Here is a 17083-nt window from a genome sequence, read left to right as displayed (position 1 = left end):
TACACACATGGACTTGGAATGCTTTTTTTTTCCCTCGAAGGAATTTTGAAAGAACAGCTTAAAGAGAAATTAAATTTGCAGCTGGTGTTTACATATTGTGAGCTCTCTGGACTGTCTGTGTGGGTTGCTGCATCAGTGGGAATGAGAAACCAACTCAAAAGTCAAAAGTGTCTCATTGTCAAATGTACCGGCAACGAACAATGAAAATCCTATTTGCTGCAGCTTACCAGGCCCGTAAATACGATAACACTGTAACACATACTAGCGAACCACGCACACTTGCACTGTCCTACACCCACTAGGGACAGTGTACAATTATACAGAGTCCAATTAACCTGCAAACCTGGAGTGTGGGAGGAAACCGGAGCTCCCGGAGAAAACCCACGCGGGTCACGGGGAGAACGTACAAACTCCGTACAGACAGCACCCGTGGTCAGGATCGAACCGGGGTCTCTGGCGCCGCGAGGCACCAACTCTATTGCTTGAACCACCTTGTACAACCTAACCACAACCCTACCTCAGCACCAAACCACTTTATACCACTGTGGACGTTATACCACTGTGGGGTACTGATTGTGAATGATCAGCCATGATCACGGTGAATGGCGGTGCTGGCTCGAAGGGCCAAATGGCCTCCTCCTGCACCTATTGTCTATTGTCTATTGTCTATTGTCACTGTGGATGTTATACCACTGTGGACTTTATACCACTAAGGTTCCCCTATACCCTTTGGTGTTTGCATTATCATTGCATCAATTTACTTAGAATAACTGATGATTTGTTGCATTTTGTTAGTTGCTGCATTTAATGCATCTGCAAAACTGCAGCAAGAGAGAGCGTGATTGTTCCTGTTCATTAGGGTTGCCAACTGTCCCGTACTGGCCAGGACATCCCGTAATTTGGGCTAAATTGGTTTGTCCTGTACGGGACTGCCCTTGCCCCATATTAGGCCCGGAGGTCGCTGTAGGCCCCGACACTGTAGGCCCGGACACTGTAGGTCTGGACACTGCAGGCCCGGAAGCTGTAGGCCCAGAAGTCCGGGAGCCACCTAACAGAGGTTGCATAGCAACCCGTCTCCCGGCCCGGGCGGCCGCCGTTGGTGGAGCAGGAGCACCTGGCCGTTGGCTGGGTGAGGTCACGTGGGGCGGTGACGTCACCTTGTCCCTTATTTGGGAGTGAGATAGTTGGCCCCCCGCTACTGTTCATATCAACCTTTGCAAAGCGGGTGGTGGGTGTATGGAACGAGCTGCCAGAGGAGGTAGTTGAGGCTGGGACTATCCCGACGTTTAAGAAAAATTTGGACAGGTACATGGCTAGGACAGGTTTGGAAGGATATGGGCCAAACCCGCAGGCAGGTGGGAATAGTGTAGATGGGACATGTTGGCTGGTGTGGGCAAGTTGGACCGAAGGGCCTGTTTCCACAGTTGCTGGATGACTCTACTAATCTGTGTGGCAAACAGGCTCGTCTGAGTGTAGAAATAAAGACGAAAGATGCTGGATTATACCAAAGATAGACACAAAGTGCTGGAGTAACTCAGCAAGTCAGGCAGCATCTCCGGAGATAATGGGAGAGGTGACTTTTCGAGTCGAGATCCTTCTTCAGATTAAAAGTATGGGATGGGGAGGTGGGGAGGGAGGGGAGGGTGAAGAGTTGGGGATGAAATTCTTCACATGTGTAAATTATAATGTTTTATACTCTTCACATGTATAAATTAAATTGTAAATTATAAAGTTTTATTTTAATTGTCTGCTGTATGTCGTGTTGTTACTTGCGTGCGGAGCAACCAGACACATTCCTTGTATGTGTACATACTTGGCTAATAAAACTCTATTCAATTCAATTGGGATCTTATAGAGACGTAAAAGATTATAAAAGGACTGGACAAGCTAGGTGTAGGAAAAATGTTCCCAATGTTGGGGGAGTCCAGAACCAGGGGGCCACACAGTCTTAGAATAAAGGGGAGGCCATTTAAAACTGAGGTGAGAAGGAACTTTTTCACCCAGAGAGTTGTGAATTTTGTGGAATTCTTTGCCACAGAGGGCAGTGGAGGCCAAATCGCTGGATGGATTTAAGAGAGAGTTAGATAGAGCTCTAGGGGCTGGTGGAATCAAGGGATATGGGGAGAAGGCAGGCACGGGTTACTGATTGTGGATGATCAGCCATGATCACAATGAATGGCGGTGCTGGCTCGAAGGGCCGAATGGCCTCCTCCTGCACCTATTTTCTATGTTTCTATGTAATTCGATTCAAAAAAGACCAGGACCAAGGAGAGAGGGCAACATGTGCCCACAGTCTGCAGAAGGGTCTTGACCAGATTGATTAGTAGGACTGGCTGTTACAATCCCTAAGGTTTGCCGTACAATTGACAGGTGTTGTTCTTTGGGGTGGCCACTAGGTGCTGCCATTCAGACACATCTTCAGTTGTGTACGTCAACGTCACTGGGTGCTTCGGCCTTTTATCGCAAGACGCCCTCAGTCGAGGCAGGCCCCCCGAAGGGTGATCAGGCCCGGGTGTGTGTCTTACGGTTAGCCTCTCGAGACGGTCACGTGGCAGCCCAGTCAGTGACTGCTCTGTTCGGCGGCGTTGGCAAGTTCTTTGATTGCCCTCCTTTGGGCCTGCCCTCTGATTCCTACTTCCCTCAGGAGCCTTAGGGGCCTGTCCCACTTAGGCGACTGCCGGGGGCTAGGCTGTCGCCGAACGATCGCCGGGGTGTCGCGGGCGTGATCGTGAGGAGTCTTCAAAGAATCGTAGCGGATCTCGGAAAAATTTACCTGCTAGAAATTTCTCGCCGACAGCTGGCTTGTCGCCAGGTATCGTAGCTTATTGCGGGCGCTGTCTGTCGCACGCTGTCCCCAGGTTTACTAGGTTCTCTTAGATGCGTTTAGAAGCACGTAATATTAAATTAAGAAAAGGCATTTGAAGATACCAGGAGATAGTTTTGTTTAACCAGTTTATTTACCGTCAGGACATTTGACGGGTAGATTGGAGGCGACAGTTTGACGGTCAGGTAAGCGTGGGAATTTCCCGATGTTTCCGAAGACGGTGTCATCTCTCAGCCAGATGCTAGTTTCACAAAAAAAGTAACTTGTATCGACCTGACTCGGCATTGTCGCGGTCATTGTCGTGGTCATTGTCTTGGTCATTGTCGTGGTCATTGTCAATAGACAATAGGTGCAGGAGGAGGCTATTCGGCCCTTCGAGCCAGCACCGCCATTCAATGTGATCATGGCTGATCATTCACAATCAGTACCCCGTTCCTGCCTTCTCCCCATACCCCCCTGACTCCGCTATCCTTAAGAGCTCTATCCAGCTCTCTCTTGAATGCATTCAGAGAATTGGCCTCCACTGCCTTCTGAGGCTGAGAATTCCACAGATTCACAACTCTCTGACTGAAAAAGTTTTTCCTCATCTCCGTTCTAAATGGCCTGCCCCTTATTCTTAAACTGTGGCCCCTGGTTCTAGACTCCCCCAACATTGGGAACATGTTTCCTGCCTCTAACGTGTCCAACCCCTTAATAATCTTATACGTTTCGATAAGATCCCCTCTCATCCTTCTAAATTCCAGTCGTAGGGTAAAAGAAAATTTCCGCGATCCGCTACGACTTTGACAGTCGCCGGCAGTCGCCTTAACAATCGCGCAACTGGGACAGGCCCTTTAAGTCATCCGCCCATGGCAATGTGCGGCACGGTGGCGCAGCGGTAGAGTTGCTGCCTTACAGCGAATGCAGCGCCGGAGACTCAGGTTCGATCCTGACTACGGGCGCCGTCTGTACGGAGTTTGTACGTTCTCCCCGTGACCTGCATGGGTTTTCTCCGAGATCTTCGGTTTCCTCCCACACTCCAAAGATGTGCAGGTTTGTAGGTTAATTGACTGGGTAAATGTAAAAATTGTCCCTAGTGGGTGTAGGATAGTGTTGACGTGCGGGGATCGCTGGGCGGCGCGGACTCGGTGGGCCGAAGGGCCTGTTTCCGCGCTGTATCTCTAAATCTCAAAAAATCTCAAAGATCCAAAAATCATTTCCCTCCATAGACACTGAGTTCCTCCAGCGCTTTGTGTCTTGCTCAATAATCCAGCGCCTGCAGTTCCCTGCGTCTCCACTCTTGGGCTCCTGACTTCCCCACTTTGCCTTTTGGCTCAGTGAGTATGAGTTTGTTTCTTTAATTCAAAGTTGCAGTTTGTTGGTGAAGAAACATTCACAGGAAACACAGTACAATCAGAACATTCCTCGCGCCATTGATCCATTCTAGCTCTCACCGTGTATCTGAGCCAGGCACGTTTCCTCTTTAAACAATGCTTCCGTCAAGTGTTAGTGAGGCGGTTAACCCAGGACTCTGACCCTCAATGCCCAGTAAATAGGCACAAAATGCTGGAGTAACTCAGCGGGCCAGGCAGCATCTCTCGAGAGAAGGAATGGGCGACGTTTCGATGTCCAGCCCCTTCTTCAGACTGAGGGTCAGGGGAGAGGGAGACACAGAGATAAGGATGCGTCAGGTGTGAAATCGAGACATCAAAGGAGGTGCAGATCAAGGGAAATGTAGAATAGATCATTGTTCGCTAGGAGAAGCAGACAGAGATAAAGTGTAATCAGGGACAGTCAGACTGGTCCTTTCAGTTCTATGTTATTCCACTTTCCCATCCACTCCCTACGCACTAGGAACAGTTTACAGAAGCCAAGTAACCTGCAAACCGGGATGTGGGAGGAAACCGGAGCACACGGAGAAAACCCACTCAGGTCACAGTTGAGAGCGTGCAAACTCCGTACAGACAGCACCTGCGGTCAGGATCAGACCTGGATCTCTGGTGCTGTGAGGCAGCAGCTCTACCCGCTGCACCACCGTGCTGCCTTCTTTAACCCCAATGAACTATCTGCCCAATAACACCTGGCAGCTAGTTCCAGGCACCCAGCACTCTCTCTCTCTGAATGTATTTTCTCATTACGCATACAGCTTATGTTCGATACTGAACAAAGATCCTGAGCCCTGCATCAGGGCTGGATCGCTTACATATTTGACTGGAATTATCACTTTGCAAATACAGTATTGCCCTCTGTTTCACTTGCTCCAGTCTGTACCTCTTTACTGTGGCACGGTGGCACAGCAGTAGAGTTGCTGCCTTGCAGCGCCAGAGACCCGGGTTCGATCCTGACCGGGGGTGCTGTCTGTACGGAGTTTGTACGTTCTCCCCGTGACCCGCGTGGGTTTTCTCCGGGTGCTCCGGTTTCCTCCCACACTCCAAAGACGTGCAGGTTTGTAGGTTAATTGGCTTGGTGTAAATGTAAACTGTCCCTAGTGTGTGTAGGATAGTGTTAGTGTGCGGGGATCGCTGGTCGGTGAGGACTTGATGGGCCGAAGGGCCTGTTTCTGCGCTGTATCTCTAAACTAAACACACACACACACACAAACACACACACATGCACACACACACATGTACGCACACTCACACACACACACATGTACACACACAGACACACACACACACACTCACACACACACACACACAGACTCAAACACACGCCCAGACTAACACACACACACTCACACACACATTAGACACACACACACACAGACTCACACACACACACGGGGACACACAGACTCACACACACATACACGGACTCACACACACACACTTACACACACACACACAGACTCACACACACGGGGACACACAGACTCACACACACATACACGGACTCACACACACACACTTACACACACACACACACACACACACACAGACTCACACACACGGGGACACACAGACTCACACACACATACACGGACTCACACACACACACTTACACACACACACATACACACACACACACACAAACTCACACACACAAACTCACAAACACGGACTCACACACACACACACACGGACTCACACACACACACACACACACAGACTCGCACACACATCCAGACTAACACACACACTCACACACACAGAGACACACACTCACACACACAAACTCACACTTAAACACACAGACTCACACACACGAACTCACACACACGGACTCTCACACACATGCACACACACACACACACACACACACAAACTCACACTTAAACACACACACAAACTCACACACACACAAACTCACACACACAGACTCACACTTAAACACACACACAGAGACACACACACACACAGACTCACACACACACTGTGCTGGTGTGGGACGGAGGGATCAGGGGGTGGGCAGGCCCGTGCTGAATCATTCTCGTCTTCACGACAATAAACATCAGCAATGATTCACCGAGTGCCCGCCCTCCTCTCCCCCTGCGCCCCAGGGCAAAGAAACTCATCCATCCCCGGCTGCCCACACATCGCACATCGCACGCTCTGGGCAACAAATATGATTCAGTGAGACCACCCCCCCTCCCCTCCATCGCACAGAGGGGAGGTAGGGAGGGATGGAGGGGAGGGGAGGAGAGGGGTGGGAAGGGAGGTTAGGGAGGGAGGGAGGGGAGGAGAGGGGTGGGAAGGGAGGTTAGGGAGGGAGGGAGGGGAGGGAGGGATGGAGGGTGGGAGGGGAGGGGAGGAGGGGAGGGAGGGATGGAAGGTGGGAGAGGAGGGGAGGAGGGGAGGGAGGGATGGAGGGAGGGGAGGGGAGGGTAAGGGGAGGGAGGGGGGAGGGAGGGGAGGGTAAGGGGAGGGAGGGGGGGAGGGAGGGGAGGGTAAGGGGAGGGAGGGGGAGGGGGGAGGTGAGGGAGGGGGGAGGGAGGGGAGGTGAGGGAGGGGGGAGGGAGGGGAGGTGAGGGAGGAGGGAGGGAGGGGAGAGGAGAGGAGGGGAGGGGAGGGGAGGGGGAGGTGAGGGAGGGAGGGATGGTGGGAGGGGAGGGGTGGGAAGGGAGGTTAGGGAGGGAGGGAGGGAGGGAGGGAGGGGAGGGGGAGGTGAGGGGAGGGGAGGGGGGGGAGGGAGTGGAGAGGAGCAGGGGGAGAGGGGAGGGGAGGGGAGGGGAGGGGAGGGGAGGGGAGGGGAGGGGAGTGAGGGAGGGGAGGTGAGGAAGGGAGGGAGGGGAGGGGAGGGGAGGTGAGTGAGGGAGGGGAGGTGAGGAAGGGAGGGAGGGGAGGTGAGGGAGGGTGGCTTCTCTCGGTGGAGCTCCACACTTCCTTTAATAGACACACAAAATGCTGGAGTAACTCAGCAGGTCAGGCAGCATCTCTGGAGAGAAGGAATGGGTGACGTTTTGGGTCGAGACCCTTCTTCAGAATCGATCATTGTGAACTGGGGGAAGGTGACAACGAGATAAAACTTAATCAGGGGGCAGTCGGACTGGTGGGAGAACTGGGAGGGGGAGGGGATGGAGGGAGATGGAGAGCAAGGGTTACTTGAAGTTAGAGAAGTCAATGTTCATACCGCTGGGGTGCAAGCTGCCCAAGCGAAATATGAGGTGCTGTTCCTCCAAAGGTCAGATTGGGAATGGAAGGGGGGGGGGGTGAAAGTGTTTGGCAACCTGGAGACCGGGTAGGGTTGGGTGGACTGAGCGGAGGTGTTCAGAGAAACGATCGCCGAGCCTACGCTTGGTCTCGCCGATATACAGGAGTTCACACCTAGAACTAGGGTTGCCAACTTCCTCACTCCCAAATAAGGGACAAGGTGACCTCACCCAGCCAGCAGCCACGTGCTCCCGCTCCACCAATGGCGGCCGCCCGGGGCCGGGAGGCGGATTGCTACGCAACCTCTGTCAGGCGGCGCCTGGGGCTCCGGGCCTACACTGTCCAGGCCTACATTGTCCGGGCCTACACTGTCCGGACCTACACTGTCCGGGCCTACACTGTCCACACCTACACTGTCCACACCTACACTGTCCGGACCTACACTGTCCGGGCCTACACTGTCCACACCTACACTGTCCGGGCCTACACTGTCCGGGCCTACACTGTCCACACCTACACTGTCCGGGCCTACACTGTCCGGACCTACACTGTCCGGGCCTACACTGTCCGGGCCTACACTGTCCGGGCCTCCACTGTCCGGGCCTACACTGTCCGGACCTACACTGTCCGGATCTACACTGTCCGGGACTTACAGCGTCCAGGCCTACACTGTCCGGACCTACACTGTCCGGGCCTACACTGTCCGGACCTACACTGTCCAGGCCTATACTGTCCGGACCTACACTGTCCGGACCTACACTGTCCAGGCCTACACTGTCCAGACTTACAGCGTCCAGGCCTACACTGTCCGGACCTACACTGTCCGGGCCTACACTGTCCAGACTTACAGCGTCCAGGCCTACACTGTCCGGGCCTACACTGTCCGGACCTACACTGTCCAGGCCTATACTGTCCGGACCTACACTGTCCGGACCTACACTGTCCGGACCTACACTGTCCAGGCCTACACTGTCCGGACCTACACTGTCCGGGCCTACACTGTCCGGACCTACACTGTCCAGACTTACAGCGTCCAGGCCTACACTGTCCGGACCTACACTGTCCGGGCCTACACTGTCCCGACTTACAGCGTCCAGGCCTAGAGCGCCCCCTGGGCTTAATACGGGTCAAGGGCGCTCCCGTCGGGACAAACCAATTTAGCCCAAAATACGGGATGTCCCGGCTAACACGGGCCTGTTGGCAACCCTACCTGGAACAGAGGACACAGTGGATGAGGTTGGTGGAGGTGGATCCAAGCAGGTCACGGGGGGAACGTACAAACTCCGTACAGACAGCGCCCGTAGTCGGGATCGAACCCGGGTCTCCGGCGCAGCATTCGCTGTAAGGCAGCAACTCTACCGCTGTGCCGCCTAGGTTAGTTTAGTGGGTTAGTTTAGTTTGTGGGTTAATTGGTTAGTTTGTAGGTTAATTGGCTTGGTATAAATGTAAACAATCACCCCCCCCCCCCCCCCCCCCGTATGTGGGTAGGGTAGTGTTAATGTGCGGGGGGGGTCGCTGGTCGGCATAGACTCGGCGGGCCGAAGGGCCTGTTTCTGTGCTGTATCTGGAAACTAAATCTAAACTAAACTAAATCTAAATCCAACTTTACAGACAGTCACTTCTAGTCGGGCGGGGGGGGGGGGGGGGGGGGGGTGGGGGGAGGGAGGGGGTAGGGGGAAGGGTCTTTCTTGCCTAGATGCATAGGGCATTGGGACATTCAAGGTTCAATTTAATTGTCGATTAAGGTACAGTGAAATTTGAGCTACCATACAGCCACACTAAGTGAAAAGCAACAAGACACACAGCCACATCAAATAAAATGTAACATAAACATCCACCACAGCGGATTCCACATTCCTCACTGTGATGGAAGGCAATAAAGTCCCAATCATCTTCCTTTTTGTGTTCACCGGCGGTCGGGCCTGTTGAACCGTCCGTAGTTGCCGCTGCCGACGGTTCGATGTCCCGGGGCCTTTACGTCGGGTTGATCGAGACTCCGGTTGGAACTCTCCACAGCTTGGACATGTGCCGGAGAGTGGTGGTGAGTGGTAACTGTGACTAACATTTCACCCCCCCCCCCACATCTTCAGTGACTCTGAGAAAGATCTGATCCCACTGAGACGAACTGCAATCACACAGTGATTATCTCATGATTATTTTGAGGAAAGAAATAAACCCAGTGACCTTAGGAGCCCCGGGAAGAGGCCACCGTCGGTGGAGACACCCATTGCATTGAGGGCCAGCATGAGGGGTATGGGCCGAATGGCTTCCTTGACACCAAATGCTGGAGTAACTCAGCGGGACAGCCAGCGTCTCCGGAGAGAGGGAATGGGCGACGTTTCGGGTCGAGACTCTTCTTCAGACAGAGTCTGGGGAGAGGGAGATGTAGAGATATGGAAGGGCAAGATGTGAAAAGGACAGATCAAAGGGGAGCGATGCCCAAGGAAATGTGGAATGGTTCATTGTTGGGTGAGGGGAAGGTGACAACGAGGCACACAATCGGTGACATTTAACAGGGTGACACAGTGGTAGAGTTGCTGCCTTACAGCGAATGCAGCGCCGGAGACTCAGGTTCTATCCCGACTACGGGCGCCGTCTGTACGGAGTTTGTACGTTCTCCCCGTGACCTGCGTGGGTTTTCTCCGAGATCTTCGGTTTCCTCTCACACTCCAAAGACGTACAGGTTTGTAGGTTAATTGGCTGGGTAAATGTAAAAATTGTCCCTAGTGGGTGTAGGATAGTGTTAATGTGCGGGGATCGCTGGGCGCCGCGGACCCGGTGGGCCGAAGGGCCTGTTTCTGCGCTGTATCTCTAAATCTAAAAAAATCTAAATCTAATCAGGAGGGCAGTGAAACTAGTCGGAGAACTAGGATGGGGGAGGGACGTTAGAGAAATCAACTGGGGTGGAAGCTGCCCAAGCGAAATATGAGGTGCTGTTCCTCCAAACTGTGTTCGTGCTGTTCCTCCAAACTGTGTTCGGCCTTTGTTGTACTTACTGGAGTTTGAAAGGATGAAAGGGGGGGAACCTCATTGAGACTTACCGAATAGTGAGCGGCTTGGATAGAGTGGATGTGGAGAGGATGTTTCCACTAGTGGGAGAGTCTAGGACCAGAGGGCATTGCCTCAGAATTAAAGGACGTGCCTTTAGGAAGGAGATGAGGAGGAATTTCTTTAGTCAGAGGGTGGTGAATCTGTGGAATTCATTGCCACAGACGACAGTGGAGGCCAAGTCAGTGGATATTTTTAAGGCGGAGATTGGCAGATTCTTGACCAGTACGGGTGTCAGGGGTAATGGGGAGAAGGCAAGAGAATGGGGTTAGATAGACCAGTCATGGTTGAATGGCGGAGCAGACTTGATGGGCCGAATGGCCTAATTCTGCTCCTGGAACATGTGAACTTCTGCAGTCTGAACTTCATCTGCCCATTTCATTGACTGCAGTCCACTCAGAGACCCCGGTTCGATCCTGACCACGGGGTGCTGCCTGCGTGGAGTTTACACGTTCTCCCCGTGACCACGTGCGTGGGTTTTCTCCGGGTGCTCCGGTTTCCTCCAGCAATCCAAAGTGGTGCAGGTTTTTAAGGTTGTTTGGCCTCTGTAAAGTGGACACTAGCGTATGGGACGCAAAACTGGGACAACGTAGAAAATAACGTGTGGGTGATCATTGGTCAGTGCAGACTTGGCGGGTCGAAGGGCCTGTTTCCACTGTGATTGCAGTTCGTCTCAGTGGGATCAGATCTTTCTCAGAGTCACTGAAGGGCTGTATCTCTAACCTAAAGTAAACTAAACCGTGGTTCCTGGTCCCAAAGGCTCTTCAGTTACTTACCTGCCAAATTTCCTAAGATTCGATGAAGACTTACTCTCTGACGATGTGTCATCTAACTCTTTTTAGACGGGTTGTAAGCTGTTTGTTTTGAACCGAGCATTGTCCTGGTCTTCCTGTGCCTTACCAAGGGGCGGGCAGGGTGTAGCCATTGACCATCGATGAGGTCAACCTTGTTAGTGGCACCCTCAACAGCAAGCCACACACAGCAAGGTTCCTACAAGGACATTTTAGAACAGTGCAGCACAGGAACAAGCCCTTCGGCCCACACCCTCTGTGCCGAGCATTGAATTGAACTGAATTGAATTGACTACATTTTTTCAGCCAAGCATGTACACACACATACAAGGAAATTGCCACGGTTCGCTTTGCTCGCAGGTAACAACACGACGTATAGTGAACAATTAAGAACAAAAGATTATACCTTAAACATGTGAAGAATTAAATAAAATACCAGAGCATGTTGCCAAGACAGACACAAGATGCTGGAGTAATTCAGCGGGACAGGCAGCATCTCTGGAGAGAAGGAATTTGGTGAGGTTTCGGGTCGAGACCCTTCTTCAGATTCCAGTCTCGGCCTGCTGAGTTACTCCAGCTTTTTTTAGATTCAGATTCAGACATTCAGAGATACAGCGTGGAAACAGGCTCTTCGGCCCACCGAGTCCGCGCCGCCCAGCGATCCCCGCACATCAACACTATCCTACACCCACTAGGGACAATTTTTACATTTACCCAGTCAATTAACCTACAAACCTGCACATCTTTGGAGTGTGGGAGGAAACCGAAGATCTCGGAGAAAACCCACGCAGGTCACGGGGAGAACGTACAAACTCCGTACAGACGGCGCCCGTAGTCAGGATCGACGCTGAGTCTCTGGCGCTGCATTCGCTGTAAGGCAGCAAATCTACCGCTGCGCCACCGTGCCGCTTATCTGGGTCTTTGTCTATCTTCGGTGTAAACCAGCATCTGCAATTCCTTCCTACACGTAATGCCAAGATAACCTGTTCTCTGGAGATAGGAAGGGGATTGAACCCGGGTCTTTTATAGACAATAGACAATAGACAATAGGTGCAGGAGTAGGCCATTCAGCCCTTCGAGCCAGCACCGCCATTCAATGCGATCATGGCTGATCACTCTCAATCAGTACCCCGTTCCTGCCTTCTCCCCATACCCCCTCACTCCGCTATCCTTAAGAGCTCTATCCAGCTCTCTCTTGAAAGCATCCAACGAACTGGCCTCCACTGCCTTCTGAGGCAGAGAATTCCACACCTTCACCACTCTCTGACTGAAAAAGTTCTTCCTCATCTCCGTTCTAAATGGCCTACCCCTTATTCTTAAACTGTGGCCCCTTGTTCTGGACTCCCCCAACATTGGGAACAATCTTCCTGCATCTAGCCTCTCCAACCCCTTAAGAATTTTGTACGTTTCTGTAAGATCCCCCCCTCAATCTTCTAAATTCCTGCCTCTAATGTGTCCAATCCCCTAATTATCTTATATGTTTCAATAAGATCCCCCCTCATCCTTCTAAATTCCAGTGTATACAAGCCCAATCGCTCCAGCCTTTCAACATACGACAGTCCCGCCATTCCGGGAATTAACCTAGTGAACCTATGCTGCACGCCCTCCATAGCAAGAATATCCTTCCTCAAATTTGGAGACCAAAACTGCACACAGTACTCCAGGTGCGGTCTCACCAGGGCCCGGTACAACTGTAGAAGGACCTCTTTGCTCCTATACTCAACTCCTCTTGTTACGAAGGCCAACATTCCATTGGCTTTCTTCACTGCCTGCTGTACCTGCATGCTTCCTTTCATTGACTGATGCACTAGGACACCCAGATCTCGTTGAACTCCCCCTCCTCCTAACTTGACACCATTCAGATAATAATCTGCCTTTCTATTCTTACTTCCAAAGTGAATAACCTCACACTTATCTACATTAAACTGCATCTGCCATGTATCCGCCCACTCACACAACCTGTCCAAGTCACCCTGCAGCTTTATTGCATCTTCCTCACAATTCACACTACCCCCCAGCTTAGTATCATCTGCAAATTTGCTAATGGTACTTTTAATCCCTTCGTCTAAGTCAGCGTGCAGCGTAGGTTCACTAGGTTAATTCCCGGAATGGCGGGACTGTCGTATGGTACTGCGAGGCAGCGGTTCTACCCGCTGTGCCACCATGCCTCCCTTTTGACTAGGCCGCCGACTTCTCACAAGATTCCCGCAGAGCTGCAGTCATATTTCCCTCCCAACCACAGTCCAGGGATATTATGGGAGCTTCTGGAATGGTGAGCTGTTAGTTTGGAGTTGGCATTAGCCCTGCCCGGTACTGCTTTGCATCTCTGGAGAAAACCACGGGCGACATTTTGGGTTGGGGCCCTTTGCCAACAAGGCTCCCCACACCCATGGTCCACTCCTGCCTCACAGCGCCGCAGACCCGGGTTCGATCCCGACTACGGGTGCTGTCTGTACGGAGTTTGCACGTTCTCCCCGTGACCTGCGTGGGTTTTCTCCGGGATCTTCGGTTTCCTCCCACACTCCAAAGACGCAAAACTGGGACAACGTAGAAATAGCGTAAGGGTGATTGTTAGTATTGTTAGAAAATAACTGCAGATGCTGGTACAAATCGGAGGTATTTATTCACAAAATGCCTGAGTAAATCAGCAGGTCAGGCAGCATCTCGGGAGAGAAGGAATGGGTGATGTTTTCGGGTCGAGACCCTTCTTCAGAAGAAGGGTCTCGACCCGAAACGTCACCCATTCCTTCTCTCCCGAGATGCTGCCTGACCTGTTGAGTTACTCCAGCATTTTGTGAATATGGGTGATTCTTGGTCAGTGCGGATTCGGGCGTGTTTCCACGCTGTGTCTCTACACTAAAACTAAACTAAACTGTGATCGCTGATTCTAAAGGCTCGTCCTTCAGTCACCTGCCCTGCCAAATTTGTCGTTTAGCATGTTAATCGGCTTGGTGTAAAAGTAATAATTGTCCCTCGTGTGCGTCGGATGGTGTAAGCGTGCGGGGATCGCTGGTCGGTGCAGACCCGGTGGGCCGAAGGGCCTGTATCTCTTAGGTAAACTGAGCTAAACAGTTATATTGTTGAAGGCTGGAGGGGTTAATCTCAGAGCCGAGCGTAAATGTCAGGGTGTTACCTTCTCTTCGTGCCCAGACAGAGGCCTGTGGGATGTCTCGGTGGTTTCCAGGCTACAGGGGTATAATTACAGTCTCGGCTCCCTGTGGCTCAGCGATACTAACCTGCCACACACCCACCACCGCAGGCTGCCGAGAGGCCGAGGCTGGAGCCTCGCGGGTCGGGCCCCTGGGTCGGCGGGGCTGGTGGCGTCTGGCAGGGACCTGGCAGCGGGATGGCGGAGGGGTCGGTGCGGCGGTCCACGATGGCGCTGACCGGCGGATGAGGACGGACACGTGGGAGTGAGGACCTGGCTTGGGGAACAGTCGTGAGGAAAGGGGGGTGGGTGGGGGAGAGAGAACAAAGGGGGACCCAGCTTTGGGGGACCGTCGTGAGGGAGGGGGAAGGGGTGGGTGGGGGAGAGAGAACAAAGGGGGACCCGCCATGGGGGGGACCGTTGTGAGGAAAGGGGGGGGGGGGAGAGAACAAAGGGGAACCTGGCTGGAATCTTTGTACACGCCCTTTATGTGGCTCCTATTTGCATGCCTTGGGTATGGAAGCAAAGAGTTTCCCAATGAAGTATTTATTCATTCATCCATTCATTCATTCATTCCCTTTCTCGGTGTGTACTGCGGCATGGTGGCGCAGCGGTAGAGTTGCTGCCTTACAGCGAATGCAGCGCCGGAGACTCAGGTCCGATCCTGACTACGGGTGCCGTCTGTACGGAGTTTGTACGTTCTCCCCGTGACCTGCGTGGGTTTTCTCCGAGATCTTCGGTTTCCTCCCACACTCCAAAGACGTACAGGTATGTAGGTTAATTGACTGGGTAAAAAATGTCTCTAGTGTGTGTAGGATAGTGTTAGTGTGCGGGGATCGCTGGGCAGCGCGGACCCGGTGGGCCGAAGGGCCTGTTTCTGCGCTGTATCTCTAAATCTAAAAAAAAATCTCCTACTCTCCGGAGGGCCGGAGCGCGGTGGGCAACAGCAAAGGTGGACCGCCATGGGGGAGGGGGAGAACAAAGGAGGACCCAGAGCGTGAAACTTTGTAACTTTGTCGGTGCCCTTTATGTGGCGACGCTTTGCATACCTTGGGCACGCAGAACAAAGAATCTCACCGGGACTCATCGCAAGTGACAATAAAGCATTCATTCATTCATTCTCCCTCGCGTCGCCACTGACCCCGGCGCGATCCCCACCTCCGGCGTGGTCCTGCTGTGAATCGATTGATGGACCGATTGATTGATTGATTGATTGATTGATTGATTGATTGATTGATTGATTGATTGATTGATTGATTGATTGATTGATTGATTGATTGATTGATTGATTGATTGATTGATTGATTGATTGATTGATTGATTGAAACGCACGCGGTCACAAGGAGAACGAGCAAACTCCGCACAGACAGCACCCGAGATCAGGTGAGGATGAACCGATGACGTGTGGGTTTGTAGGTTAATTGGCCCTCGGTAAAATCACCCCTCGTGTGTGGAGAGTGGATGGGAATGGGATAACACAGAACTAGGGTGAACACGTGATCGATGGTCAGCATGGGCTCGGTGGGCCGAAGGGCCTGTTTCCATGCTGGAGATGGACACAAAATGCTGGAGTAACTCAGTGGGACTTCAGATGGTCTAATGAAGGGTGTCGACCCAAAACGTCTCCCATTCCTTCTCTCCAGAGATGCCGCCTGTCCCGCTGAGTTACTTCCTGCATCTGCAGTTCCTTCCCACATGTTTCAATTAAGGAGAGGGAAATGTTTTGTTCAGTCAGGGGAGACCGAGAGCACAAAACTGTAACTAAATGATGAGTTATGTATACATATAATATGATGACATCATTATCCCTGTGACATAATAGCTATAGTTAGACTCGATTGAAGACCACACCCTTGGTACGAAACTGCTGGTATCTCCTAGTCATTATTATAAATACTTATTATATATTATTATAGGTACTTATGATTGCCAATTTCACTCACAGATCGCCTCCAAGCATCCGATTATAACCGGAGAGACACATTAAAGTGCTGGAAGTAGAGAGTGATCTAGGTTTAGTTTATTTTTAATTTAGAGATCAGGCCGTTCTGCTCCGACCAGCGATCCCCGTACACTTTAGCACTGTCCCACACACACAAGGGACCGTTTACAATCTTATGCAAACTAATCAGCCTACAAACCTGGACGTCTTTGGAGTGCGGGAGGAAACCGGAGCACCCGGAGAAAGCCCGCGCAGGTCACGGGGAGAGAACGTACAAACTCCGTACAGACAGCACCCTCGTAGTCAGGATCGAACCCGGGTCTCTGGCGCTGTGAGGCAGCAACCCTGCCGCCCTTGGTTCTACCTTACACACTCGGGACAATTTGCAGAAGTCAATTAACCGACAAACCTGCGCGTCTTCGGAAAGTTGTTGGGAACTGGAGTGCCTGGGGAAAGCCCACGTGGTCAAAGGGGAACGTGCAAACTCCACATTGCATTTTAATCTTTAATCCAGACCTAGTTCTATAAGGTAAAGATAGACACAAAGTGCTGGAGTAGGTCAATGGGTCAGGCAGCATCTCTGGAGGAAATGATGAATGAATGAATGAATGAATGAATGAATGAATGAATGAATGAATGAATGAATGAATGAATAAGTTTATTGGCCAAGTATGTGCATATACAAGGAATGTGCCTTGGTGCTCCGCTCACAAATGACAACACAAACATACAGTTACCAATCAAGAATAAAGCATAAACACA

Source organism: Rhinoraja longicauda, chromosome 41, assembly GCF_053455715.1.
Source record: "Rhinoraja longicauda isolate Sanriku21f chromosome 41, sRhiLon1.1, whole genome shotgun sequence".
Taxonomy (NCBI): Eukaryota; Metazoa; Chordata; class Chondrichthyes; order Rajiformes; family Arhynchobatidae; genus Rhinoraja; species Rhinoraja longicauda.
This window is presented reverse-complemented; position numbering follows the sequence as displayed.